The sequence below is a fragment of the Schistocerca americana genome, chromosome 11 (assembly GCF_021461395.2).
Source record: "Schistocerca americana isolate TAMUIC-IGC-003095 chromosome 11, iqSchAmer2.1, whole genome shotgun sequence".
Taxonomy (NCBI): Eukaryota; Metazoa; Arthropoda; class Insecta; order Orthoptera; family Acrididae; genus Schistocerca; species Schistocerca americana.
In genome coordinates this window covers 116,342,949-116,358,272 of record NC_060129.1, presented here as the reverse complement: position 1 = coordinate 116,358,272, position 15,324 = coordinate 116,342,949, and the positions used below count along the sequence as shown (strand labels likewise).

Sequence of the window (15,324 nt, the reverse complement as noted above, 5' to 3'; positions counted from 1 at the left end):
TCCCTCCCTCCCTCTCCCTCCCTCCGTCCCACCACCTCCCTCCCCCTCCCTCCCTCCCCCTCCACCCTCTCGCTCCCCCTCCCCATCCCTCCCCCGCCCCATTCCTCCATCCCTCCCCCTCCCTCCCACCATCCCCCTCTCCCTCCCCCTCCCTCCCACCATCCCCCTCTCCCTCCCACCATCCCCCTTTCCCTCCCTCTCTCCCTCCCCCTCCCTCCCTCCCCCTCCCTCCCTCTCCCTCCCTCCCCCCCTCTCCCTCCCTCCCCCCTCTCCCTCCCTCCCCCACCCCATTCCTCCCTCCATCCACCACCCCATTCCTCCCTCCCTCCCCCTCCCTCCCTCCCTCCCCCTCCCCATTCCTCCCTCCCTCCTTCCCCCTCCCTCCCCCTCCCTCCCTCCCTCCCCCTCCCACCCACTTCCTCCCATGGACGATAAATAGTTTGGACAAGAAGAGAATAGAAGCTTTCGAAAAGTGGTGCTACAGAAGAATACTGAAGATTAGATGGGTAGATCACATAACTAATGAGGAGGTATTGAATAGAACTGGGGAGAAGAGGAGTTTGTGGCACAACTTGACTAGAAGAAGGGATCGGTTGGTAGGACATGTTCTGAGGCATCAAGGGATCACCAATTTAGTATTGGAGTGCAGCGTGGAGGGTAAAAATCATAGAGGGAGACCAAGAGATGAATACACTAAGCAGATTCAGAAGGATGTAGGTTGCAGTAGGTACTGGGAGATGAAGCAGCTTGCATAGGATAGGGTAGCATAGGGAGCTGCATCAAACCAGTCTCAGGACTGAAGACCACAACAACAACAATCACCGAGGAGGACATCCAACAATTCTGTCCATCACTCCTGAGCTGAATGGCTTCTTGCAATGTGGACCAATGCGTAATTGACTTTCTCAACTTGTGAAGCTCTTTCTCTCCAATAAATCTTCCATTTTTTCTGAAATTGTAATCATTTGTTTGTCTGTACATCGACATCCATGTCAGATCTGCGCTCAGGATTAACACGTTGATTGGCATGCTGTGCATGTACACTGAAGTGCCAAAAGTCATGGGATACCTCCTTACATCGTGTTGTATCTCCTGCTGCCCTGCATAGTAAAGCAAGGTGCCGTGCCATGGACTCGACAAGTTGTTGGAAGTCTGTACAGATATACTAAGCTACGCTGTCCCTATAGCTGTCCGTAATTCCAAAAGGGTTGCCATTGCCAGATTTTGTGCACGAACTGTCCTCTCGACTATATCCCGTAAATGTTTGATCAGATTTGTGTCAGGCGATATGGGGGCTAAATCATTCAATGCAATTGTCCAGAATATTCTTCAAACCAGTGGTGAACAATTGTGGCCCGGCGATGTGGTGCATAGTCATCCATAAAAATTCCATCATTGTTTGGGAACATACAAATGTATTCAAATTATTAGACGAAAGACAATTTTTTCCATAACTTTACATTTATTACCCATTTACATCCACATACAGATTATATGTGTATATTCAGTACTCTGTATGCGTGCCATTGTTCTTAATCAACATTTTTATCCTGTTTGGCATAGTTTCTATTAACTTATCTCGTGACACTTTTATATCATTGTCATGGTACCAGATCTCCTCTACTTTCTCCATTAGACCTTTTTTGGTGGTTGTTATAAATTTCCTTATCCTCTGTCTCACAATAGCCCATAAATTTTCAATTGGGTTCATATAAGAGCTGTTCCATGGCCAGGGCAACCCTTTCAATTGTTTTTCTTCCAAGTACTTGAAAACACTTTTGGCTTTGTGGCAGGTTGCCCCACCATGCATAAAAATTGTATCTTTATTAGGAAACCACTCATTTATTTGGGGGAAAAGTTCCAGTTCAAGGATTCCTTTATATTGTTCTTGCCTCATTGTCCCTTCAACAATGTGTAACCTGCCAGGGCCTTTCACAGACATCACACTCCTAACCATAACGGAACTGTTCTCCAGGTCTGCAATGAACATAATGGCTGCTTTCTTCCACCACAGTGAATACAAATTCATCACTAAAGCATACCTGCAGCATGTGTACAAAATTGCAAGTTAGAAAATTTGGGAATAGTTGCATAGGAGACCTCAACAGTCCCAAAATTCATTTAATATCGATAAAACATCATAATTTCAAGCCAAAACTTTTAACTTTAGAGATCAGACCCCCTTAATTTACCATATCATTGCACATACCTTAGCCCAGTTCTCACTTGTCCACTCCTGAAGTTGTTTACTCCACTGCAATCTTTTGGTTTTCTTGTTGTTGTTGTTGTGGTCTTCAGTCCTGAGATTGGTTTGATGCAGCTCTACATGCTACTCTATCCTGTGCAAGCGTCTTCATCTCCCAGTACCTACTGCAACCTACATCCTTCTGAATCTGCTTAGTGCATTCATCTCTCAGTCTCCCTCTACGATTTTTATCCTCCACGCTGCCCTCCAGTACTAAATTGGTGATCCCTTGATGCCTCAGAACATGTCCTACCAACCGATCCCTTCTTCTGGTCAAGTTGTGCCACAAACATCTCTGCTCCCCAATCCTATTCAATACTTCCTCATTAGTTATGTGATCTACCCATCTAATCTTCAGCATTCTTCTGTAGCACCACATTTCGAAAGCTTCTATTCTCTTCTTGTCCAAACTATTTACTGTCCATGTTTCACTTCCATACATGGCTACACTCCATACAAATACTTTCAGAAATGACTTCCTGACACTTAAATCTATTCTCGATGTTAACAAATTTCTCTTCTTCAGAAACGCTTTCCTTGCCATTGCCAGTCTACATTTTATATCTTCTCTACTTCGACCATCATCAGTTATTTTACTCCCCAAATAGCAAAACTCCTTTACTACTTTAAGTGCCTCATTTCTTAATCTAATTCCCTCAGCATCACCCGATTTAATTTGACTACACTCCATTATCCTCGTTTTGCTTTTGTTGATGTTTATCTTATATCCTCCTTTCAAGACACTGTCCATTCCGTTCAACTGCTCTTCCAAGTCCTTCGCTGTCTCTGACAGAATTACAATGTCATCGGCGAACCTCAAAGTTTTTACTTCTTCTCCATGAATTTTAATACCTACTCCGAACTTTTCTTTTTTTTTCCTTTACTGCTCGCTCAATATACAGATTGAATAACATCGGGGAGAGACTACAACCCTGTCTCACTCCTTTCCCAACCACTGCTTCCCTTTCATGCCCCTCGACTCTTATAACTCCCATCTGGTTTCTGTACAAATTGTAAATAGCCTTTCGTTCCCTGTATTTTATCCCTGCCATCTTTAGAATTTGAAAGAGAGTTTTTCAGTTAACATTGTCAAAAGCTTTCTCTAAGTCTACAAATGCTAGAAACGTAGGTTTGCCTTTTCTTAATCTTTCTTCTAAGATTAGTCGTAAGGTTAGTATTGCCTCACGTGTTCCAACATTTCTACGGAATCCAAACTGATCTTCCCCGAGGTCCGCTTCTACCAGTTTTTCCATTCGTCTGTAAAGAATTCGTGTTAGTATTTTGCAGCTGTGACTTATTAAACTGATAGTTCGATAATTTTCACATCTGTCAGCACCTGCTTTCCTTGGGATTGGAATTATTATATTCTTCTTGAAGTCTGAGGGTATTTCGCCTGTCTCATACATCTTGCTCACCAGATGGTAGAGTTTTGTCAGGACTGGCTCTCCCAAGGCCATCAGTAGTTCTAATGGAATGTTGTCTTGGTTTTCTTAGCAGGTATAATTTTCTGTTTTTTCCTTGGTCGGCATGCCTTTAAACCACATTCAAACAGCCTCCTCCTCACTGTCACAGGTGAAACTTCGACACCCAAACCTTTCAGCTGAGGGCTCGAGTCTGTTGAAGTAAGTTTACGGTTCATTGTTGGCACATTTGTAAGTCTTCTCATTGTTCTAGGACTGAGTTTTCTTTTATGTCCACATTTTCCTTTCCCATTGGGCTTGTATTCACCACCTTGCAGCACTGAAAGTTTGATTCTGCTGGCAGGTTTCTGTGATATTCTCATTCTGTCAGCAATTTCTTACTGTGTATAATGATTTTCAGCAAGAAGTGATACCACAGCCGAAACTTTCTGAGGTGAAACATCTTTTGTCTTCCCCATAACTTCACTTTCTTTGGGAACTCCTCGATTTATTCCTGTAGCTAAAATCGTGCAAGTTCACGAGCTATATAATATCTTGTTAATGTAGCAAGAAGTTGATAGAATAAATAACAAGCTGAAGTACACCACAGAAACATAAAACATTTTGTAAACACAGTTTCAAAGCATGTACACAGATATCTAACACAACACAATTTGGAGGAGAAATGATGAATGTTACCAACTGTGAAAAATTCAGTGGGCTGTGAGTTGCTTGGAAGTGAAATTTCGTGGCATCACTCAAACCATTAAAACGAATCAATTATTATACTTTTTCTTCCTATTTTTACACCAGAAAACTTAAAAGAGTATCAAAAATAATTGTTTAGTCTAATAATTTGAACATGTCTGTAAAGCAATGAATGGCTGCAAATGGTCTCCAAGTAACCGAACATAACGATTCCCAGTCAGTGATCGGTTCACTTGGATCAGAGGATCCTGTCCACACCATTATGGTGCCACCACCAACTTGCACAGTGCCTTGTTGGCAACTTGGGTCCACAGCTTTGTGGGGTGTGTGCCACACTCAAACCCTACTGTAAGCTCTTACCAACTCGAATCAGAACTCATCTGACCAGGTCACGGTTTTCCAGTCTTCTAGGGTCCAACCGATCACGAGCTCAGGAGAGGCACTGAGGGCGATGTTGTGCTATTAAAGTGTGTGTCATTTATGACGGCGGCCGAGTTTAGGTTCATTCTGCGCATCTGACGTCACAAAACACAGTCAGCCAATGAACAGAGAACGACGTTGCCAGAGCTCAACTGCACTACAGAGTACTGACGAGTGTCTTCAGTTTTAGAAATGTTCAGTCATAAATAAAGTAATAGAACAAAAGCAATGTCTTGATAGCAGAATTTCTTTTATAGAAAGTTTGGAAAGAGCATTCCTTATACCAATTGCTTCATATTCTATTAATTAATTTAACCAAACAATCAATAAGCCTCCTAATTCAGGCGATAGCAAGGGAAGGTGTTTGTATGATTCTCACTAACCGCTTTTTCGCAATAAAGAACAGCGATAATTGTTTATTTCCTATTGTACTTCGACGAAACGTGAGTAATTCATAATCATACCAACAGTGTTTGTCGGTATTTTGCGTCCTACTTTAAAAGCCTCCAGGAACCATATTGCATGACGAGCTGCAGTAGCGTAATGGTTAAAGTGTTTGGCCACTAGGCGAAAGGTTCCGAGTTCAAACCTTGTTCTATGCTTAACATTTTCTTTATTTAAAAACAATATCGAAGTGTCTTACCTCATGAATTTTATTCGTTTCAATGGTATTTTTTGAAATTTCTTGTGGCAACTGAAATCAACCATACGGAAAGTATACGCTATTGACTTTTACCTTTGTAAACTCTTCAAAATTTCGTGCAGTGGTTTACTACATTTAATGCTGCACAATAACTGCGTTGAACATCGAAACAAAATTAAGTCATTTATGGGGGGAAGGTATCAGTCAAAGAAGATGTGTAAAAATCAAATTTTTGGGCGAAATAGTTTTTGTGAAATCGAATGATAAGTGTGTCAAAGCAGTCGGAACACCGTGTGTCTGCACAGGCGAGCAGTGCAGTGATGACAAAATTGTGCACAGCGCGGAATGCGGGGAGCACGTCTCTGTAGCAGCGAAAGGGTTAATGCGGCCATGATGGCTTTACTTCATGAACTGTGCGCTCCCCCCTAGACGTAAGTTTGCTTGGCGCGTGCAGCTGGCAACGCAGCAGTCTCCCGCATCTGGGCGGGCATGCGCGAACCGCCAAGATAAAAGAATTGAACTATAGCAGAGGCACTCACGTCGGTTGTCTGCTGACGTAGCCCATTAGTGCCATACTCCCCCGCATTGTTCTAACGGATATGTTTGTCGTATGACCCACATTGATTTCTGCATTGCTTCATGCAATGCTGCTTGTCTGTTAGCACTGACAATTCTACACAAATGCCGCTGCTCTCGGTCGTTAAGTGAAGGCCGTCGGCAACTGCCTTGTCCATTGTGAAAGGTAATACCTGAAGTTTGGTATCCTGAGAATACTCTTGGCACTGTAACACTGTGGATCTCACAATGTTGAATTCCCAAATGCTTTCAGAAATGGAATGTCCCGTGCATCTAGCTCCAACTACCATTCTGTGTTCGCACGGTCATAATCGTGTCGGAAACCTATTCACATGAATCATCTGAGTACAGCTGACAGCTCTGCCAATGCACTGCCCTTTCATATTTTGTGTACGCAATACTACTGCCATCTGTATATGTCCTTATCACTGTCTCATGACTTTTGCACCCTCAGTGTATGGCTAACACCAGCTTCCACCATTCAGGCCAGCCACATACACTATATGATCAAAAGTATCCGGACACCACAAAAACATACGTTTTTCATATTAGGGGCATTGTGCTGCCACCCACTGCCAGTTACTCCATATCAGCAACCTCAGTGAGAAAGCAGAATGTGTGCTCCGCAGAACTCACAGAACTCGAATGTTGTCAGGTGATTGGGTGTCACTTGTGATGTATGTCTGTACATGAGATTTTCACACTCCTTAACATCCCTAGGTCCACTGTTTACTATGTGATAGTGAAGAGTAAGCATGAAGGGACACGTACAACACAAAAGTGTACTGGCTGACCATGTCTGCTGACTGACAGAGACAACTGACAGTTGCAGAGGGTCATAATGTCTATCTAGACCATCACACAGGAATTCCAGACTGCTTCAGGATCCACTGCTAGTACTATGACAGTTAGGCAGGAGGTAAGAAAACTTGGATTTCATGGTGGAGCGACTGCCCATAAGCCACATATGACGCCGGTAAATGCCAAACGATGCCTTGCTTGGTGTAAGGAGCATAAACAATGGATGATTAAACAGTGGAAAAACGTAGTGTGGAGTGACAAATCGCGGTACACAATTTGGTGATCCGATGGCAGGATGTGGGTATGGCGAATGCTCGGTGAACGTCATCTGCCAGCGTGTGTAGTGCCAGTTTGTTTGTCTCGTGTTTTTCATGGAGGGGGCTTGCAGTCCTTGTTGTTTTGTGTGGCACTATCACAGCACAGGCCTACATTGATGTTTTATGCCCCTTGTTGCTTCCCACTGTTGAAGAGCAATTCGGAGATAGTGATTGCATCTCTCAACACAGTCAAGCACCTGTTGATAATGCACGGCTTGTGGCAGAGTAGTTACACGACAATAGCATCCCTGTAATGGACTGGCTTTCACAGAGTCCTGACCTGAATCCTATAGAACACCTCTTCGTGCCAGGCCTCACCGGCTGACATCGATACCTCTCCGCAGTGCAGCACTCCGTGAAGAATGAGCCGCTATTCCCCGAGGAAACCTTCCAGCACATGATTGAATGTATTCCCGCAAGAGTGGAAGCTGTCATCAAGGCTAAGTGTGGGCCAACACCATATTGAATTCCAGCATTACTGATGGAGGGGGCCGGCCGAGGTGGCCGAGCGGTTCTAGGCGCTACAGTCTGGAGCCGCGCGACCGCTACGGTCGCAGGTTCGAATCCTGCCTCGGGCATGGATGTGTGTAATGTCCTTAGGTTAGTTAGGTTTAAGTAGTTCTAAGTTCTAGGGGACTTATGACCTGAGAAGTTAGGTCCCATAGTGCTCAGAGCCTGATGGAGGGTGCCACGAACTTGTAAGTCATTTTCAGCCAGGTGTTCGGATACTTTTGATCACATAGAGTATGTCTGAAATTGAAACTTTTGCAACCAATGAGAAATCCCAATTTTTCTTCCACTGTGAGCAATTGATAGATGTAAGAAAGAGCTTAAAATGTGAATATTATTTATACAGGGTGTTACAAAAAGGTACAGCCAAACTTTCAGGAAACATTCCTCACACACAAATAAAGAAAAGATGTTATGTGGACATGTGTCCAGAAACGCTTAATTTCCATGTTAGAGCTCATTTTAGTTTTGTCAGTATGTACTGTACTTCCTCAATTCACCGCCAGTTGGCCCAATTGAACGACGGTAATGTTGACTTCTGTGCTTGTGTTGACATGCGACTCATTGCTCTACAGTACTAGCATCAAGCAAATCAGTACATAGCATCAACAGGTTAGTGTTCATCATGAACGTGGTTTTGCAGTCAGTGCAATGTTTACAATAGCGGAGATGGCAGATGCCCATTTGATGTACGGATTAGCACGGGGCAATAGCCGTGGCGCGGTACGTTTGTATCGAGACAGATTTCCAGAACGAAGGTGTCCCGACAGGAAGACGTTCGAAGCAATTGATCGGTGTCTTAGGGAGCACGGAACATTCCAGCCTATGACTCGCGACTGGGGAAGACCTAGAATGACGAGGACACCTGCAATGGACGAGGCAATTCTTCGTGCAGTTGACGATATCCTTAATGTCAGCGGCAGAGAAGTTGCTGCTGGACAAGGTAACGTTGACCACGTCACTGTATGGAGAGTGCTACGGGAGAACCAGTTGTTTCCGTACCGTGTACAGCGTGTGCAGGCACTATCAGCAGCTGATTGGCCTCCACGGGTACACTTCTGCGAATGGTTCATCTGACAAAGTGTCAATCCTCATTTCAGTGGAAATGTTCTCTTTACGAATGAGGCTTCATTCCAACATGATCAAACTGTGAATTTTCACAATCAACATGTGTGGGATGACGAGAATCCGCACGCAATTGTGCAATCACGTCATCAACACAGATTTTCTGTGAACGTTTGGGCAGGCATTGTTAGTGATGTCTCGATTGGGCCCTATGTTCTTCCACATACACTCAATGGAGCACGTTATCATGATTTCATATGGGATACTCTACCTGTGCTGCTAGAACATGTGCCTTTACAAGTACGACGCAACATGCGGTTCATGCACGATGGGGCTCCTGCACATTTCAGTCGAAGTGTTCGTACACTTCTCAACAACAGATTCGGTGACCGACGGATTGGTAGAGACGGACCAATTCCGTGGCCTCCACGCTCTCCTGACCTCAACCCTCTTGACCTTCATTTATGAGGGCATTTGAAAGCTCTTGTCTACGCAACCCCAGTACCAAATGTAGAGACTCTTCGTGCTCGTATTATGGACGGCTGTGATATAATACGCCATTCTCCATGGCTGCATCAGCGCATCAGGGATTCCATGCGACGGAGGGTGGATGCAAGTATCCTCGCTAACTGAGGACATTTTGAACATTTCCTGTAACAAAGTGTTTGAAGTCACGTTGGTACGTTCTGTTGCTGTGTGTTTCCATTCCATGATTAATGTGGTTTGAAGAGAATTAATAAAATGAGCTCTAACATGGAAAGTAAGCGTTTCCGGACACATGTCCACATAATATATTTTCTTTCTTTGTGTGTGAGGAATGTTTCCTGAAAGTTTGGCCGTACCTTTCTGTAACACCCTGTATAACATAGATATTTGAACTTAAAATATGAATATCATTTATGTAACATTACAGATATTTTATTTTCTGTCACGTTTCTCAAAACATTCTCAGCAAATACACAGCGTATGAGGACAATTTGGCAGAAATACTTAAACCCTTATTGCTTTCTTTGCGGTGACATTCCTTTCTTTGGATTGGTTTGTTGGAAAATTTGCAGAAAGTATGCATCCTATGAATTTTGTAACTTTTTAAAATTTTGTTTGTTGGGGCATAGTGAGCTTTGATGCTTATTTTTTCCACACTTTCAGAGGGAAGGCAAAACAGTGATTCAGCATTTTTCTTTCTGAATGTTCTGATTCTGCTTTGTGATGTTGGTTTGTTACTTGAGTCAGGTACACCTTTACAACAGTTACACTTAGAAGGTACTCTAGATCATGAGACAAATCTCTTTGTTTCAGTGCCTCTTGCACTTCATCTTTCTTTAAATTTTTTCATTCAGGCATTTCTGTAGATACAAAACTTGTACATACATTCCGTTTGCATATATTGTAACAAACAATGAATGAAAATAGACTACAATCATAGCACGACCAGTATATCTCACTTTATTGGCGGTTGGAGTTAGTCACAAATATTCTAAATCCAAACATAAAGCAGTGTCTCTAACAAAATGACCTCTTCCATGACAATCAGCATGGATTCCTAAAACTTCAGTCAGGAAATTTATAAAAAGTATTTGAATCAGTATCACATGAACACTTCGTAATGAAAGTACTATCATATGGTATATCAAATAATAATTGTGACTAGATTGAGAATTTCATGCATTTCACAATAGTTTTCAGTATGGATCTGCTGCAGATACACTATGTGATCAAAAGTATCCAGACACCTGGCTGAAAATGACTTAAAAGTTCGTGACGCCCTCCATCGGTAATGCTGGAAAGCAATGTGGAGTTGGCACACCCTTAGCCTTGATGACAGATTCCACTCTCGCAGGCATACATTCAGTCAGGTGCTGGAAGGTTTCTTGGGGAATGGCAGCCCGTTCTTCACGGGCTGCTGCACTGAGAAGAGGTATCGGTATCGATGTCGGTAGGTGAGGCCTGGCACGAAGTCGGCATTCCTAAACAGTCCAATGATTTTCTACAGGATTCAGGTCAGGACTCTGTGCAGAACAGTCCATTACAGGGATGTTACTGTCGTGTAACCACCCGCCACAGGCTGTGCATTACGAACAGGTGCTCAATCGTGTTGAAAGATGCATTCGCCATACCCGAATTGCTCTTCAACAGTGGGAACAAAAAGGTGCTTAAAACATCAATGTAGACCTATGCTGTGATAGTGCCACACAAAACAACAAGGAGTGCACCCCCCCCCCCCCCCCCCCCTCTGAAAAATGTGACCACACCATAACACCTCTGCCCCGGATTTTACTGTTGGCACTACACACGCTGGCAGATGACATTCACACACAACGTTTTTCCACAGTTCAATTGTCCAATGTTTACGCTCCTTACACCAAGCGAGGCATCGTTTGACATTTACCGGCGTGATGTGTGACTTATAAGCAGCCGCTCAACCATGAAATCCAAGTTTTCTCACCTCCCGCCTAACTGTCTAGTACTTGCAGTGGATCTTGATACAGTTTGGAATTCCTGTGTGATGGTCTGAATAGATCTCTGCCTATTATGCATTACGACCCTCTTCAACAGTCGGTGTTCTCTGTCAGTCAACAGACGAGGTCGGCCTGTATGCTTTTATGCTGTACGTGTCCCTTCACGTTTCCTCTTCACTATCACATCGGAAACAGTGGACCTGGGGATGTTAAAGAGTGTGGAAATCTCACATACACACGTATCACACAAGTGACACCCAATCACCTGACCATGTTCAAAGTCCTTGAGTTCCGCAGAACACCCCATTCTGCTCTTTCGCTGAGGTCACTGATATGGAGTACCTGGCAGTAGGTAGCAGCACAATGCATCTAATATGAAAAACAATGTTTTTGGGGGTGTCCGGATACTTTTCATCCCATAGTGTATATTGTTTACAACTTATAGAAAACAATTATGCGACTTCTGTTGTGTACTTTATGGAAAAATTAATGTTTGGTGCTGAAGAAGTATTTCTTGCAAATGTGCATGGCAGACAGTAGACAACATTTTTTCTGGTACACTGTCCCACATGAGTGAAGTTTTTAGACAGTTTGCTCACGGTCATTTTCAGCTGATGCCAGCACCGAATCTCCACCTCAGAAAATAAACAGTGCTGGATTAAGCCAGAGTGGGACGCATATCAAATGCTAAGAAGAGGCCTTCCATTTCCATTAGACCCCAAAGTTTAGGATATAAAATAAAACAAGACTTTACTTTGTTCTCAAAACAGTATGTATGGTGAACAAACATTTAAAACATAATTTTTTTGCACCCTTAGAAAATATGAACACACCCTTACCACAATAAGTATAAATTCTCTTCATTAAATTTGTGCAAATTAATGAAGTTACATATTAAATGAAGTGAGTCTTTCAAGGATCAGAAAGTAAAATCAAAGAAAGAATTGTATGTAAATCTAAATTAAACAAATAAAACTTACACCCCATGTTCATTTTGATAAGGATTTTAAAAATTATGATTCTGTAAGTAATGAACATTCAGTCTTTAGCTTTTGAGCATAGAACTTTAGCAATTTATGCTACAGAGCTACAAGGTAAACTAGTGTTATTTTTAATGGTTTAGATCTTTTGTGAGAAATTATTTTTATCACATTTTCATGATCGAGGTCCACCAGGTTGGATGGCTGAAATGTGTGAAACGTGGCACCCAGTCCTACACCATTATATGGGTGGTTTCATCAAGTCAATCCCACCACTGATGTATTAGTGGCAAATAAACCTTTACTGTATTTGGAAGTACGAGTAAAAGAATTATAACAATTACATTTCATTGCCGGATGAGATAAAACATCAATGATTGATACCTACATTGTTAAATACATTGCACACAGAACCCACATTTTTTAAACGTGTTAAATAAGATTATATTTCACTCTCTTAACATTTTCTAGTGTTGTTAAATATTAGTTCTGTATCCTATTAGACCACAGCAACTGGCAAAGAAACAGCAGCACAAAAGAAATGCAGCAAGTGTGAAACTGCAACACATTGTACAATAGTCCATCGACAAGAAAGGAACCTTCACTCTAGATGGCCTGTATCAAAAGTGGGATCACTGTAAGAAGATTAAATACATTGTTGAAGGAAAAAAAGACGGTTAACAGTAGACGTACAAAAATAATGTGGTATCCATTCATTGCCCTCTTATTGGTTGTCATTGGAGCCCTATTCTAATTGACCAGGTTGTTGTGACTAGTTTGGGCAACTTTAGGGAATTCCGCTGCAAGTTTCACAGTGTTGTCAACTTAGGACACACAAAGTATGGCATAGCCAGCGCTCACCTTTATAAGGGAGCTAAAATTGTTGCTACTTATTGTTGATTTGGACATCACCATCTTTCCATTGGATGGTATGTAGAATATCAACTGATTATTTTACACAAAGGTGCAGGGCCCCTTAGTGCGCAGTGCCCATAGCATTTAATAACTCCCGGATGGATGCATCACATTTTCTCATGCCAATAATGCGCCCTCTTTCAAACTCACTGATTGATGGTATGCTCACGCATATGTCTGCGAGGCATGCTGCGCGACTGCTCATGCCACACTAATCAATTATCTTTGCTCTATAAAGACAACTAGAACTGCAGGCACATTTTACTGGCAAGCGGAGTTGCACCGTGATATTGATGTTGACCTTGAATCCACGGACTCACATGAGTCAAATACTAACGATTTCTGTAGAACATACTATTGTACATATCCTGTGAATATGAATGTCCAATGTGTAGTCATTCAAGGGGTTCTCACCATATAGTGGAGATGCTGAGTCGGAGACAGGCAAAACAAAAATATTTTCACACTTAAAGCTTTTGGCCAATGGCATTTGTCAACAACAGACACACACATGCACAACACACACTCGCACAAATGCAACCTTCACACACGACTGCAGTGTGAAAATCTTGTTTGTTGTCCCCTTCTGTGACTCAACATTTCCACCATATGGTGAATAGCTACTTTCCTTCTCATAATATTGTTACATTCCATCCTGGGTTTTCTATTGTTCATTCAAGGGGTTCTGTTTTACCTGGACATGAGCGTACATTACCACACAGAACCAAGTTTACACAGTTCACAAACAGATGGCACGCACATCTTTACTTGCTTTGTTTGAGTGACTACTGTGACATCTGCCCACAAAATATGTAAGTTACCAAATTGTGCATTAGCATGAATTGCCAGAGGTGAGAAGAATTCTGCATAGAATGAAAAAAAAAGACACTAGTATTTGAGTTGTTTCTTTGTTTTTGTTGTGCAGGTTAGTGTGTGTACCTGAGGCTGCAAAGAACCTCCATTCACTTTTGGCTGCATTCCAGAGAGGATGAGCTGCTAACTCGTCCCACACTGCGGTCTGTTCTGTAGCAGCGCTTCTGCAGTCGCTTCTCCGTTTTAACAGGTAACTGGACTAGCTTGTACTGTAACATGTAAGCATCTGTTGAAGTTGTTTGTATCGCTCATGGGTATTCATCTAGGTGTTACTATTTACGTAACATGACATTTTGACAGGTTACCTTAGTGTGTCTTCAGGTGATACCTGTAGACTGAGCTTCTTCACTGCATCACACCTCCTTTGCACTCTTACCACCCCACACTCCTTCCCCACAACCAGGTTGCATCCAACGTTAGAATTCTGTGCTCAAATTCTAGTCCCTGAATGCTGTTGCTGCCCACATCAGGCTTGGAAGTTGCTCTCGTCCACACTGTGACACTGAGTGCTGGATCCCATGCTTTACTGAGAGGAAGCCACCGCCTCTGTTGATCAGACTGTAGGACACTCATATTTGGATTGCTTCCTTTAGAACAAAGTCTCAAAACAATGAGGACTGTCTCAACACTTACACTATGTGATCAAGAGTACCTGGACATCTCCAAAAACATATATTTTTCATATAAGGTGCATTGTGCTACCACCTACTGCCAGGTACTCCATATTAGCGACCTCAGTAGTCATTAGACATCATGAGAGAGCAGAATGGGGCACTCTGTGGAACTCGTGCACTTCTAACGTGGTCAGGTGATTGGGTGTCACTTGTGTCATACGTCTGTATGCGAGATTACCGCACTTCTAAACATCCCTAGGTCCACTGTTTCCGATGTGAGAGTGAAGTGGAAACGTGAAGGGACACGTACAGCACAAAAGCGCACAGGCCGAACTCGTCTGTTCACTGACAGAGGCCACTGACAGTTGAAGAGGGTCCTAATGTGTAATAGCAGACATCTATCCAGACCACCACACAGGAATTCCAAACTGCATCAGGATCCACTGCAAGTACTATGACAATTAGGTGGGAGGTGAGAAAACTTGGATTTCACGGTTGAGCGGCTGCTCATAAACCACACATCATGCCGGTAAATGCCAAACAATGCCTCGCTTGGTGTAAGGAGTGTAAATGTTGGACAATTGAACAGTGGAAAAACATCATGTGGAGTGACGAATCACAGTACACAAAGTGGTGATTCGATGGCACGGTGTGGGTATGGCAAATTCCCAGTGAACGTCATCTGCCACCGTGTGTAGGCCAACAGTAAAATTCAGAGGCGCTGGTGTTATGGTGTGGTCGTATTTTTCATGGAGGGGGCTTGCACCCCTTTTGTTTTGCATGGCACTATCACAACAC

At 42.9% G+C, this 15,324-nt stretch overlaps 1 protein-coding gene across 3 annotated transcripts in view; it reads left to right on the top strand.

Moving 5' to 3' along the window:
* Nucleotides 1-15,324, top strand: part of LOC124553680 (histone acetyltransferase KAT2A) — a 327,182-nt gene that overhangs the window by 43,080 nt on the left and 268,778 nt on the right. For all 3 annotated transcript variants that reach the window (XM_047127565.1, XM_047127567.1, XM_047127566.1), the window contains one exon: nt 13,965-14,102. The gene's annotated coding sequence lies outside the window, so the exon portion shown is untranslated. The remainder of the gene's footprint in view (nt 1-13,964; nt 14,103-15,324) is intronic.